General features: G+C 39.0%; 1 protein-coding gene across 2 annotated transcripts in view; it reads right to left on the reverse strand.

Moving 5' to 3' along the window:
• The window catches only part of DLGAP2 (DLG associated protein 2), a 3,577,612-nt gene that overhangs the window by 90,496 nt on the left and 3,473,412 nt on the right, over positions 1 to 13,704 (reverse strand). The window lies entirely within an intron of this gene.

The raw sequence follows: 13,704 nt of genomic DNA on the forward strand, positions 1-13,704 counted from the left end.
GAGACTTTATGTTTTGGCAATGCAAATCTATTCAGTCATTTCATATTAGCAAAGAACATTGTGATGAATCAATCCATTGACTTTTTAAAATATAATTCAGGCTATACTGAGGTTCATTAAAATACAACACTAAAGCATGTAACAATGAAGCAGAAAAATGACTGCTTTACAAAAGATTGTGTAAAGCAGCTGACATTTCTGTGAACACAGAATATTCTAAAAGTGCACACGCACCTAAAGCCCAGGTTGAACAACTTACTACCTTTTTTTATTACCATCTCTGCAGAAAATCGGATGATTTTTCCTGGCAGGAATTATTTAAAATCTTTGGTGACTATTGGGAACTGTTGATCCCGTATCCGAGGCAGTCAAGCACAGGCTACACATAGTGTGATGCTACTTCCTGAAACACAGTACAGCTATCATGAATACCTTAACCCTGACACTGAAGATCAAATTTGATTTATTCAGAGCCGCAAATAGATTTTTTTTTTTTTTTTTGCTTAACTATTTGGAAATCCTTCGCTCTTTTTTTAATTACTGTGTTATTGTTAATATTGTAATTATGTTTGTTAACCTAGGGATTCAAAATTTATGTAAGTCATAGCTGCAGACCAGATCTAGGAGAACACCTAATAAAAGGGATCCAGTAGAGATTTAATTCCTCAACATAGAAGATCGTCAAATAAGCAATTAATGAAGTGGGACGATGGGCATCCAATCCGTTCATTTTATTGTACTTATTGTCTGTATTTGGAAATGAGCCTCAAGTGCTGTCTATTGATAAAATATCTCCCCTCTCTGATCTCCCCTCTCTCATATATTTCTAAATGTATGTATCAACCCATTGACAGAAATTCTGAGATAACACAATGAGCACAATCTGTTTATGATTCCTGGCTTTTTGTACACATAAATGAGAAGACAATCCATTTTAGACACCAGCCGAAATTCTGACAGCAATCAAACTGAAATCCTTAATTTAGATTCAACAATCCCTGCAATATATATATTTCAGTGATCCACTTCATTAGGCCTACCTCCACCAGCTAGTTTGGCTATGAACATAATTCTGATGTATTATGCTTCAGCTGTGTAGAGAACTGGAAGGCAGTAAAGTAAGTAAGCAAAACCAACTTACATGGTATGGTAGTCTGTACCCCTACTTTGGTACGAAAAAGTAGACATACTCGCCTTCATTGAAGATCTAGTGCCTACAAATGACCTCTAGAATTCTACATACCAAGAATCAAGAAGTGGGTTGTGTAATTTCAGTTGTTAAATAATTAAATAGTAGAGTAAGTTAAACTATGTGTGTGCAGACTGCTGCAGAACCTAGTGAGAGAAGGAAGATGGCCTAATACAAACAGTTATTTTGATATGTGCCACCCCGAGCAGAAGATAAACAAACTGAGCACTTTCCTCACTTTGTATTTTCTTTCCTCACTTTGTATTTTTTCTGCACTGTAAAGACACACTTTCATCATCGTAGGGTCGGTGGGAGTAAACCCCTCCATCATAAGACACCTAGGAAAACACAGGATGTTCCCCTCTACCAGGCTTAGCCAGGCAGAGTGGGGGGTGGTTCTCAGTCACCACCTGCCAATCCACTAAGTCAAGTTCTAATTTGGGCAATGAATTCTGCTTTCCACGTAAGAGGTCATTATATAGAGTGGGGTGGGGAAAAGGGGCAAATTAGGCGAGCATCTATAAATGGTGTGATGACTACTGTGTTAAAAGCAGTGCTTCTGGGTTTAAAAAGCTTGTTATGTTCCAAACAAATTACTTCCTTTCGATGGTTTTGTTTGTACCTAAAAATGAAACATATTTGTGATTTAAAAATCAGTGCTGAATTTGAATCCAAATGGCTCTGTCAAAGTTTTTGTTAACAAGTCTTCAAAGGAAGAAGGCAGCTACTAATGTAGCAAATTCACTGATTGAGTAAATCAAATCGACAGCCAAAATGAACATAGTTGGTTTAGGAGTGCAATAATGAAATAAACAGCAAGGGTAGGGAGAGAGTTCAACTCGGAGATGTTCTATCTTACATACACTGTTGATAAAAACGTCCAAGATTGAGAAGAGAAAAAGGTAAAATCTCACTGATTAGCAAAAAATGTAAACATCACCTCATTGACCCTTCTATACAGATTCAAAATCAATGGCAACATTGAAAAATATTTCTCCTCTGTGGAAGAATCTAGAATACGATGTCAGTAAAAAGAAGATGCCACTGGTGGCGGGGTGTGTGACTGCAACCTCGAACACTGAAAGGCTCTGACCAATACAACATTTTTGGAAAAGAGAGGTAACAGGAACATACATATAAATTCATGGTTCCTGCAAGATAAGAGTGGATGTGGGGATGAAGCGTTAGAACTTCTGTTAAATGGAGATAATGCTACAGTCAGATGTAGTGCACGGAGTAACGTTGACTGACTTTTGACAGGCACAAGGCCAGGAGTAGAAATAAACAAAGTGCATAGCAGCCTAGAGGGATCATGCAGGTTGTTATCCTCTGGACAGAGGTAATGTTGCCCTCAAGGAAGATGGGTACTGGTTTAATCACTGGATCTAAGTAGATGGGCTGGTTTGGGGAAACCAATAGGAGACCTTACCTCCCTCCAGAATTGTGAAAAATATATATTTTTTCTTTGGTCCTCGTATTTTTATCTCTCTTTGCAGTGCTTTGTGCACGTGGAAATTGCCCAGTAGGAACGTTAGGAAGATAGCAATGGCTGTGGCAGTTTCTATGTTTTTATCAATGTGTTTGACACTGAATTTTATTTGCTGCCTCTATTTTCTGGTGAAAGTGAAATAAACTATTTAGTACTAAGAAGATGTTGTTTTTCAACCAATTGCTTCCGCCAGTATTTGAGAATCCCCTGCGGAAATTTGCCATGTGCTAGGAGCATCAAGGGGATTTTCTTAATTGACTATTGTTATGTACTTCAGGGGACAATTGTAATAATTATCAAATTGTGAAGGAAACTGTAGTAAGTATTTTTAGGGATTATGTTAACTAATTCTAATTATTCAAACAGAATTATCAGAAAATTAGAGAGACTGGCACAATAAAACAAAATGACAGCAGGAACACAATACAGCATTGCATTGAGAATGAGGTACAGTATGTTATTGTTGTACTGAGATTTGCAAAGGTCAAAGCACTGTACAGAACGTGCACATTATACGTTGCAAATGACTAAGGTACTAACAATCTTAATGTAACATTGAGGAAATGTGTGTGAAAAAGCTCAGCAAAGATAACACACTTTAGGAGCTCATTCTTAGACAAGTTTGCTTAGCACTACAATCAGCGGCAGCTCCTCCGCTATGATGTACGTTACTATATGGTATGGCCTTGAAAACATACTGCTTTTCCTAATTTACTAACTTAATATTTAGATTTTATGGAGCACTCCCATTAAAGGGAAAATACAATATTAGAGTGACAAAGAATTTAGAATGCAAAGCCAATAGGTTTAACATTTGTACAAAGGAATTCTGGCATTGTCATTGTGTGTTTGTGAAGTGGGAAACAAGTACAGACAAACGCATTTAGAAAGTGGATGCTTCACAGAGAATATTTGTTTTCTTTTCTGTTGCATTTTTTAGAAGCTTTTGTCAGAGCTTACTGTTCAGTGCTATTGTGCTGCTCACTGACTGTAAAATAGTCTATCATGCACTACAAAGGTTGTAAAAGGACACACCAAAAAGTTAATAGAAAAACAGTGAGACTGAAATGGCTCGTGTAGATTGAGCCAAGCTGTCTTTGACCATCTCCCAAGCCAATGCTAAAGGTTCCAAAGAAAAAAACAACACCATAAAGCATACATAGAATATACTACGTTTTCATGAATGGCACATGTTTCTTACATGTAAAACCTAAAAAATGATACAAGTAGTATGAGTGATGTTAGTAATCTCAACTATTTGTCGGAAGGCTATTTTTCATATACTAGCTATGTCTGACATCCCCCTCCCCAGCTCTCACCATGTCTCATAGCCTAGACATTCTAACCAGTCCATTTGCTTATGAGCCAGGTTTAGCAAATTTCTGATTACATTCTAAATTGTCTGTGACTGCAATTGCTCTATATAATATGCAAATTACATCAGGCAATATTTAAATCCTCATATTTTCCAAGTTTAAACACACTTTCATAAAATTTCAACATGCAGTGGCACTGCATTTCATTCATAAGCACATTTGTAAGTGGAATTTAGTCTAGATGCAATGGGGCCTTTTCACAAACTGCATTTTGCAGTACATTTAGTAGAACTACAGTAGTATTAATAATACATTGCTTATCACTAACTTACAGGAGGAGATCTACTTGGCATGGGCAGTGCAGGGAACCCCATGCACAGCCCAATCGCACATTTCCCTGCTCGAATTACGGGCAGTGAAATGCGCGACGGGTGCTGTCGTACCTGATGCACCACAAAATTGCCACCAGCTCAATTACAAGCCAGCGTCAATGTTGTGGTGAGTGTTCCACTAGGCCAGTGGGTGAAAACTCTGTTATAGCCCGCTGGCCCAGCGGAACCCTCCTAATATGGTGGGTAAAAGACCTCCATTACTGGTGGTGTTTTGCCTGCAGCGGCATCGGTGGACCTGTGAAAGGATGGCCAAAGTCGTAATGAGGCCCTATATGTAAATACAATGTATATATTAGTTTATTGCAAAATATGTTAACCCTTTTAAATGTAAACATTAATTAAAAAATGCATACATTTAAATTAACTCTATACATAATTTATATATTTTTAATATATGTTTATAAATGTTATACTTTAGTTGGATTTTTTATTAAATTTAACACATTTCATTAAATTCTTAAGTTAGCAATGTGGTAGTTTTTTTTTTCTATGTTTAAAATAAATAATTTAAATTAGATTACTCTAATATTTAGTATTAAAATATTTCCACTACCTTATTTCTTAATTTAATTCATTGTTATAGGGTTCCCTATACTTTGCCAGAAGGATGTCTCCATCCCAGTGGAAGAGACCTTTACCTATGTGTGAAATGTTATAAATAGTACCTTTGCGTAGATAAATTAGGCTTCTCCTAATGCATTTAGAGAATGGAGTCATGCAAGGCTACATTTTGCAGTAACTTTACACTTGTAAATGGGGAATAGCTAAAACTAGTAAAGTTTCTCAAAAGTGTGCGAGTAAACTTGCAAGCGTAGATTTACTCATTTGTAAGTTTACCTTTGTCAATAGCTTCCAAAGTGTCCAACATCTTGGATGAATAGCAAAATATGGCCATCCACAACTATAGGCTTTTTCGAAGTTTGCAGCTCAATTTACAAGCTTTGCAAAATCCAATAGCATAAGTAGTGATCAACAGGCAATATGGTACAAGGGGAGGCAGACGAGATATTGGGAAAAGGGAGAGAGAGGCAGGAGAGGCAGCAGAAGAAGGAGTTAGCAGTGGGGAAAGGTAACAGAAAGCAGCTGAACTGTTTATTTTTGGCAGATGAGGAGGAGGGGAGGAAGAGAAAGAGAGGCATTGTGGCAGTGTGGGGAGGAAATGCAATGAGGCCTGGGAAGATGAGGGTGAAGGTATATGTAGCAAAGTTGATTCAAATAGGTACTATGTTTATATTTTGCTACTCCTACTAGGTGGACCATCGCTTATGGAGAAATTTACATTAACAGTGCCTGGGTAACTGTAAAGAAGTTTTGCAACACAAGTTAGGATGAAGATATTTCTTTACACATTTCTGCATGGTTTCCGCTGACTTTCGTTTTTGCTGGCTCTAGGACTCTGGACACTTTACCACTGCTGACCAGTGCTAAAGTGCAAGTGCCCTATGCCTAAATGGTTTTGGTGATTGGTTTACCCATGATTGGCATATCTGATTTACAAGTAAGTCCCTAGTAAAGTGCACTATGTGTGCCCAGGGCCTTTAAATCAAATACTACTAGTGTGCCTGCAGCCCTGATTGTGCCACCACATGAGTAGCCCTGTAAAGATGTCACAAACCTGCCACTGCAGCTTCTGTCTATGCAGTTTTGAGTTGCCAGTTTGACCTGGCAAGTGCACCTACTTGCCAGGCCCAAATCTTCCCTTTCATTACATGTAAGTCACCCCTAATATAGGCCCAAGGCAGCTCCATGAGCAAGGTGCAGTGTATTTAAAAGGTATTCTTACTCACATAGGGAGAACGTTGAGGCTTAATCGAGTGCCATGCTAGCCTCACTTCAAATCATCAACACACATGGTGCGTGGTACTCCTAAACCATTAACCTGGAGCTCTCCTTTTAAGAGTCTTTAATGTAACTCTTCCTACTCAGGAGTTCCCAGACATCTCAAAAACTTGAACGAGGTGGTCTCACTCACATAATGTGACACGCTTCATCATCAGCAACCTGGTCCCACCCTGGTAAGATGATACTACCAGGGCAGACTAAACCTCAAGTGGGGCTATCTTAAGGGAGTTCTTGGATATTACCACACTGGACAAGGAACTTAGGACCAGATACAATTTAAAAATATCTCAGGATAAACCCCAAAAAGTATTTTTTTTATTGAGGCGGTATCCTCTATGTGATTAAAATAACACCATCAAGGTATTAAGAAGGGGTAATATCCAAGAACTCCCTCATAAAAGATTTCTAGGTTAATGGTAAGTATTGGACCTCTGAGACCACAACTTTAGAATCCTTCTGGACTGAGGACATTCTGCCAGGAAAAAAAAGGTAGATACTGTAGGAGGGACTGGCACTCTGTCTGTTGGTTTGTTGTGCTGGCCTGCTGCTTTCTGCCTCTGTCCTGGGAGTGAAAGGACTTGACTTTGCTTTCTACATCCTGGTTTCCAAGGTTCTCTAAGAGCTTGAACTGAGCTTGTTAGAAGTCTCAGGGACATCAAAGTCTTCATCTGCCCGCATCTGGGCTCTCTTGTTGACAGTCCTGACTCACCAAGTGGTGCCAAATCCAGTTCCTGGGCCCTTAGGAGTAGGTTCTAGTGTAAACAAGAACAACCAGGTATATTGACTCCAGAGCAACTTTCTAACCGGCTCCACTATCTGACTCCACACCACTGTCTGCACCAGAGCAGTGGTCCCCACTAGGTGCAACAACTGCGACTGAGGCTGCTGCAGCACCTTCGAAGTCCCACCACAGTGTGAGTCCTGAGTGCCATGTCCCTGACGTCCGGGACAACGGACTCCGAGTCCGCCACAGCACCCATGGCCCTGTGGTGTGATTGCAACACAGCAAAGTCACGCCTTGACTTGCTGGATTCATCGACCCAGCTGGATTGTAAGGAACCGAAGCCTCACCATTGACGCTGAATCACCTCCTCTGTAACCATAAGGAACCAACGCCTCACTTCCCTTGCCTGGCAGTAAGGAACTGACTTCTGACCATGCCAGTAGCAGTAAGGAACTGACGCCACACCGGCTCCAGGGACTCCTCACCTCCCCGACTCTATGCAATGTCTTTGTTTCCTTATTAGTTTTAAAGGTACTGTGCCTGGGGTCCATGTGACTGTGACTGGCCCGCACTTACTTGCGAGTGGCATTGAACTGTTGGGAACAACTCAGTCAATGACCTCGTGATAGCCGTAGTTGGAGCTATTGTGTTTCTAAGTGCTTTACTGAGATTTAATCTCTAAAAATTGGTATCTTTGCTTGTGTATGTTGGATTTTTGTCATTTTAGTCCAGTTTCAGATGAATATTGACTATTTTCGAAACTAGTGTGGAGTCTTTTTGTAGTGTTTTCACTGTGTTACTGTGTGTGTACAAATAATTCACACATTGCCTCTGGGATAAGCCTGACTGCTCGTGCCAAGCTACCAAAGGAGTGAGCAGGGGCTATCTTAGCTATGTGACTTCCTTACCCTGACTGGACTGAGGGTCCCTACTTGGACATAGTGCAAAGCAGTGGCAACTAGAGACCCCATTTCTAACATGCACACTTTGACTTATCTCCTGTATTAAGGATGTGTTGTTGAACTACTGAAGTAAGATAGGAGATATCCAACTACAATATTGGAGAGCTCAGTGAAATATTTACTTTAAAAGCTAGTGAATTGAAAGAGGGATTCAAGGACAGCTTTTAACCACTTCATTATAAATGCCTTCCTGGATGGAATAATTGTGAAAGCAGTGTATATTTAGGTAGTAGGAAAAAGAAAATCGGATATATTTTGTATATACCTTCACAAAAAAACAAATAGATGAGGTAATTTGCAGAATCAAGTCATCCTGCATTTGTCTAAAATTTTCCCAAGGAACGATAAAAGTGATGGAAGGTACTTAGGTTCTCTCTTAACTTACAACATCAACAATAGCAGGCTAGTATTACGGTTATCACACAAGGTTTTAAGTTTTATCAATGCAAGGTTCAAAATCAGACATAATGATGGGCTCAGAGAAATAAGCAACAAAAGGGAAACTCAAATTGCATTGATAACAGGGTCGTTAGTGGGTGTCTGCCTCAAATAAATAAATCCCCATGGAATCAGACACTAATGTGATCAACACATTAGATATCAAAAAAGCTTGTGCAGAATCTCAAATAGGTAACTAACTTAAAAGGTATTGTGATTCAAATGTGAGTGATGATTTAGGAACAGAAGTGAAAAGAGTGATATTTGCTGATTTGAGGAAGATTGCTTTTGAACCCTAACCAATCTACATAAACTGTACACTGAGAGCATAGTAGATATGCAACTTATGCTGAAAGCCAGCTTTACAAGTAGAACAGAATATTGATAATGGAATGCAACCTGGATGTACATTTCTGTCATCCAGTGAAGGAAAAGATTCTATTGATCTATTTGTGAGTTCTGACACACGTGAATATGAAAATAAAATCAGAGTTTTAACTGGGAATTCTCTGAAAAAGGCAAATCGTTATATGATAATAAAAGTGTCATTATCAAATAAATGATTATAGGTGAAATGGTAGTTGTCACAGGTAGACCTATGTGTTCCATCTATTGAATTATCCCTGCCTCCTATAATCTTTGTTAAATAGTAAAAGTTGTATTGGATAAAAACGTTTTTTATGATCAAACACTTTTTTCACAATATGAGTTGTGGCCATGATTCCTTCACATGATAATTTGCCCATGACCTGGTGTAAGAAAATGGTAACATAATCACGACACAGGATCAGCAGGACTTTTATCAGCATTCTGTACTTTGGTTTAGTTACATTAATGGCTTTTTCATCATCTGGGACGTTTCTAAAAAACAATTTATGACATACTAGGATTTCAATATTTATGTATTTATTTATACTTTATGAGTTAAATAATAATAATTCATATTTACTTTTACAAAATCAACGGAATATCAAGATTTGGAAATCTTAGTAGCAAAGAATTAAGGACAAATGTGTATGTATGATAAACCCAAAAGCAGAAATTTGAATCGCTTCGCCGGTTACTGACAGTCATCCTACATTCCCTCTTTTGAAAAGCTGACAGGAAATGAACATAAAATGATATTGATGTATAGCACCTAATATAATCGGAAAGATGTTTAAAAGGCTCTTGTCAATTGCACGTAATACAGAAATGAAAGTTATTTGCAGCTTTGCAAGTTTGATAATATTTGATGCATTATAACTAATATAAATGAGCCATGCGGTACTGAAGTACAAACATACGAAGTGATTCTGCAGTTGTGAGGAATGTTGATAAAATGTGTTCGTATGAAAATGTACGTATGGGTCTTTCCATGCTTAATATTATTTAAAATAGTTTTTTGTGTATTATGTGTTATTAATAAAATGAGCCAGTTGTTTTCAAAGGGGTCGCTATGTTACTATATAGACATAAGAATATCAAAATTACATTTTCTAGCAATATTTCTAATCTAGTTAGATCAATAGATATAGAAGTCGGTCAGTTATATCTGCCCCTGAACACAAATACTGGATTTTTTGGGGCGAGCATTTTATAAATGCCATGTTTGGCAACATGCAACTGCTCCATGCGTTAGTTGTCAGTGACAAAAATGAATAGAATGATTTAGAAAAGAAACCAATATTCATAAACTGTGTTTGAAGTTTCAAGAAAAAAGTGTGGCTAAAAGTCCAAGAAAGCATTTCTTTATACTGAGTTTGTGGCATGTGGAGATAAGAAAACGTTGTCATACTTAATGGTGTGGTATCATTGGCATTAAATAAATACTAATACATTTTGCAAACAGCGATCTGAGAAATATTTTACAGTATTACATTGTAGGATTATTTTTATGTGGTAGATGCAGCAAACGAAAATATGCAAATGGGAGCTAAATGTGATACCACCATGCACACTCAGTTAAAAACGGAATTAGACCGTCCTCTTTATAGTTGTTGTGCCCAGCTTAGTCTCACAATTGTGGGATTGTAAAATTATACGAAAAACATATAAACCGCCTTTTACTCACCCAAAACATCTTGGAATAGGTAGAATACATATAATCACTTTTATTTTTTATGTGATTGTGTTTTCTGTTAGACTTAAATATGTGGCATAAAGAGATTCATGGCGAAATATGTATTCCGCCCTTTCATACGTCACTTATTTAACTTATTAACTACTGTGATCATTTTATTAGGACAAGAAGGCATATCTTAATTAGAAAGATTAAAATGAGCATTTTATAGTTCTTGTATGAGAAACTACTTCCTTATAATTAATGAAACACCGTTCATATGGAGTGGGACTTCATGTCTAACAATGTCTGTGGGTCTTCATTTGCAGCAATGTAGTGCTGTAGTGTGTAGTGGATGCGTAATTACAGCGCCTTTCCAAGTGGCTGATGCAGGGCAACACACTAATATTGCGTTGCTTTCACTTTTTTAGGTTCACAAACTCTAATACATGCTTACTTGCATAATTTGTTCCAGGTTTAGCCTCCTGAAAATTGAGCGGGGAAACACTCCTGGGTGTGCTAATGTGTGCAAAACAGAATCCTTAGTCATGGAAATAAAATATTTATTGTGCTTCAGTTTAAGCTCTGTCAATCGTTAGTTATTGCTTTCTCACACAATGTGGTACATAATTAAGCTCAAGGGGAGAGAAAGCGGACTGTGTATGTAGTGTCATAAAATATAGTTTTTGAGGATGTGGTGTTAGCAGGAAGGTAGTGATTCTGTGTAACATCATTAAGCTAAACTAATTATTCAGTTGAGCCTTCCAGGACAAATTTAAATGAAAAGAAGGATATTATTCTGCTTGTGTTGTCAGAGCCAGGCTCTAGCATTATTGCACAGCAAGAGAGATTAGTGCTTAATTAGTAAAAAACTAAGTGGCAGTGCCCAGATTTCGTTGTGGTGTATCAACCTCATAGCTCTTCCATACCCTATTTGACACTCCCTGCCTTTTTATCTCACTCACTCGTGCAGGTTCCCGCTTTCACCCTTTGCAACATTTTTTTGGCTTTCTCTTCCTATGTCTGATGAGGAAAAACAAGTGGTGATCCCCACCAGCAACCACTGGTTCAAGTTAAGCATCGCAGATTACCAGCGTCCTACACATTGGAAATCTTACGCTTGGGAAGCTCTAAGTGGAAGGAAGCACTACTGTCATCTTGTGAAAGAGATAATGAATCAAATCCTAGCGGAGTGAGAGCATCAGAGTCACATGATGATGCCCTTTTCTGTGCTGCGTCATTTTAAAACTTTCAATTTTAAAACCAACTGCAACAATGTAAATTGGATAAATCTTCTATTTCCATCTATCTGCTGAGCAGACCAGACCTTCTTACTGTAATGCTTATTGCCCTCATGCCCTTATCTGCTTCTCTTAGTGCAGGAGTGGTTTCTTTGGAGGCACTAGGCTGCAAGGAGCCTAACACAACGAACCTGCTAACCAGCCCACCAAGAGAACTATTGATATTTTATTAGACGTATTTTATTGATTTTCAGTTCAACAAACTTGAACATCATGAGTTGTAGAACCATTCCACATGCTCCTCTGCAAACCCACCCTGTGTGCATACTGATGTGCTATCAGGGTCAATGGGTGTATCACCAGGTATGAACAGTAGTCCAAATAGTCCCTCCATTTGCCCCAGATCTGGTGATGTTTGTTGGAACAGTCCCTTGCAGTGTAAATAGGTTCCTCCTGTTTTGCACACCAGTCTATCCATGCCCTCCATTTGAATAATGGAGGGTGGGCTTTGGGATCTCCACTCACGCCCAATGTCTCTTTTAGCAACCAACGTTGCCAGACACACCATTGCAAAGTCTCCCCGGTAGCCCTCCACGTCTTCCAGGAGACCCAGCAAGGCCACTTTTAGTGTCAAGTCAATGGGCTCCTGTAGGATGTGGGAAAGGGTTTAAGCTATTTGCTGCCAGTATTGAGTCCCCTCAGGGCATTGCCATACCATATGAAAGACGTCTGCTTCCTGACTTGAACATCAGGTACAGGTGGGCTCAGAAATTAAGCCTGCACACCAGAACCATTGTGGTGTGAGATAGGTCGCATGTAAATATTTTAATTAGATCATCCACAGGCGGGCAGAGATGGCAATTTTATGAGTAGCCATACACGCCTCCCGCAATTCAGTATCTTCTAGGATGCCCATCCAATGCTCTCACTTTTGCTGGTGATCCTCAAGTGTCTCAGGACATTATAGACCAGGGAGCATTAAATTGATATTTTAACTACTTGCAGTGCATTATTATTAGTTAAGGCTTTTCTTTTTATAAGACTGGACATTTATTTGCTTGGAATATTTTTCTAAAGTGTTCAGTTTTAAAACCTCCTAAACATCATGAAATATAAAAGCTACTCTTTCCCATTTGGCTGTTGAGCAGACCAGTCCTTCTTACGTTAATGCTCATTGCTCTTATGTGCATGCAGGAATGGTTTGGTCAGGAGTGGGGGCAGGAAACATAATTGGGAAAGGGGCTGTCTGTCTTGCCACCATTTTTCATCAGACCAATAGGAACAATGCTAGGTATCATCTTAGTTAGACATTCTAGTTGTTTTGGCCCTACTGATCTGTAGGCTAGAGGCAATTTATACAATAAAAGGGCCGCAGTGTGCCAAAGACAAGCCTGTCTGTGCCTGCCCATGCTTTGACTGTGCACATCGTCTATCACACTGGCCTTTTTTCATTAGATATGGACATTTTGTTTTAATATTCTTCAACACCCTAGACATCTCAGACAAGGGCGTGGAGTGACAGTAATAATAAATGCCCACTATACAGTCAAGGTACTCACACTTTTAGAGTTCACCACAATTATTATCCTTCTCAATAGCATCCGGATCTAGACGATCTGAAGATCAAAGGACCTAAGGCTGGAAACCAAGGTCAGACCTTTTGACACCAGTGTAAAATTGGTCCTTCTGTATGGAGCAGAAACTCGAAGGACAACAGTGACTACACCAACACCACAAACAACAACATTGCCAACTCACTTCACCAAATCCACTGGCCAAACAAAATCAGCAACAACTACCTATGGCAGCAGAATTTACAACATTCTGCTCATGAAGAAATCATGAAAAAAGCTGAGGTGGATAGGTCAAACCATCTGCAAGCCCGCATCAAACACCACCATGCAAGCCCTCACCAGGAATCCTCAAAGTAAAAGGAAAAGAGGAAGGCCAAGAAACACTTGGCCTCGAGGCCTTGAGGCTGACATCAAATGTCAAATGATTACATCTCATTAGGCAACACCTATGCTGACCTTGTGGCACGTTATTGTGCTCTCCATGGCACATCCTTTA

This window comes from Pleurodeles waltl, chromosome 5 (assembly GCF_031143425.1).
Source record: "Pleurodeles waltl isolate 20211129_DDA chromosome 5, aPleWal1.hap1.20221129, whole genome shotgun sequence".
Taxonomy (NCBI): domain Eukaryota; kingdom Metazoa; phylum Chordata; class Amphibia; order Caudata; family Salamandridae; genus Pleurodeles; species Pleurodeles waltl.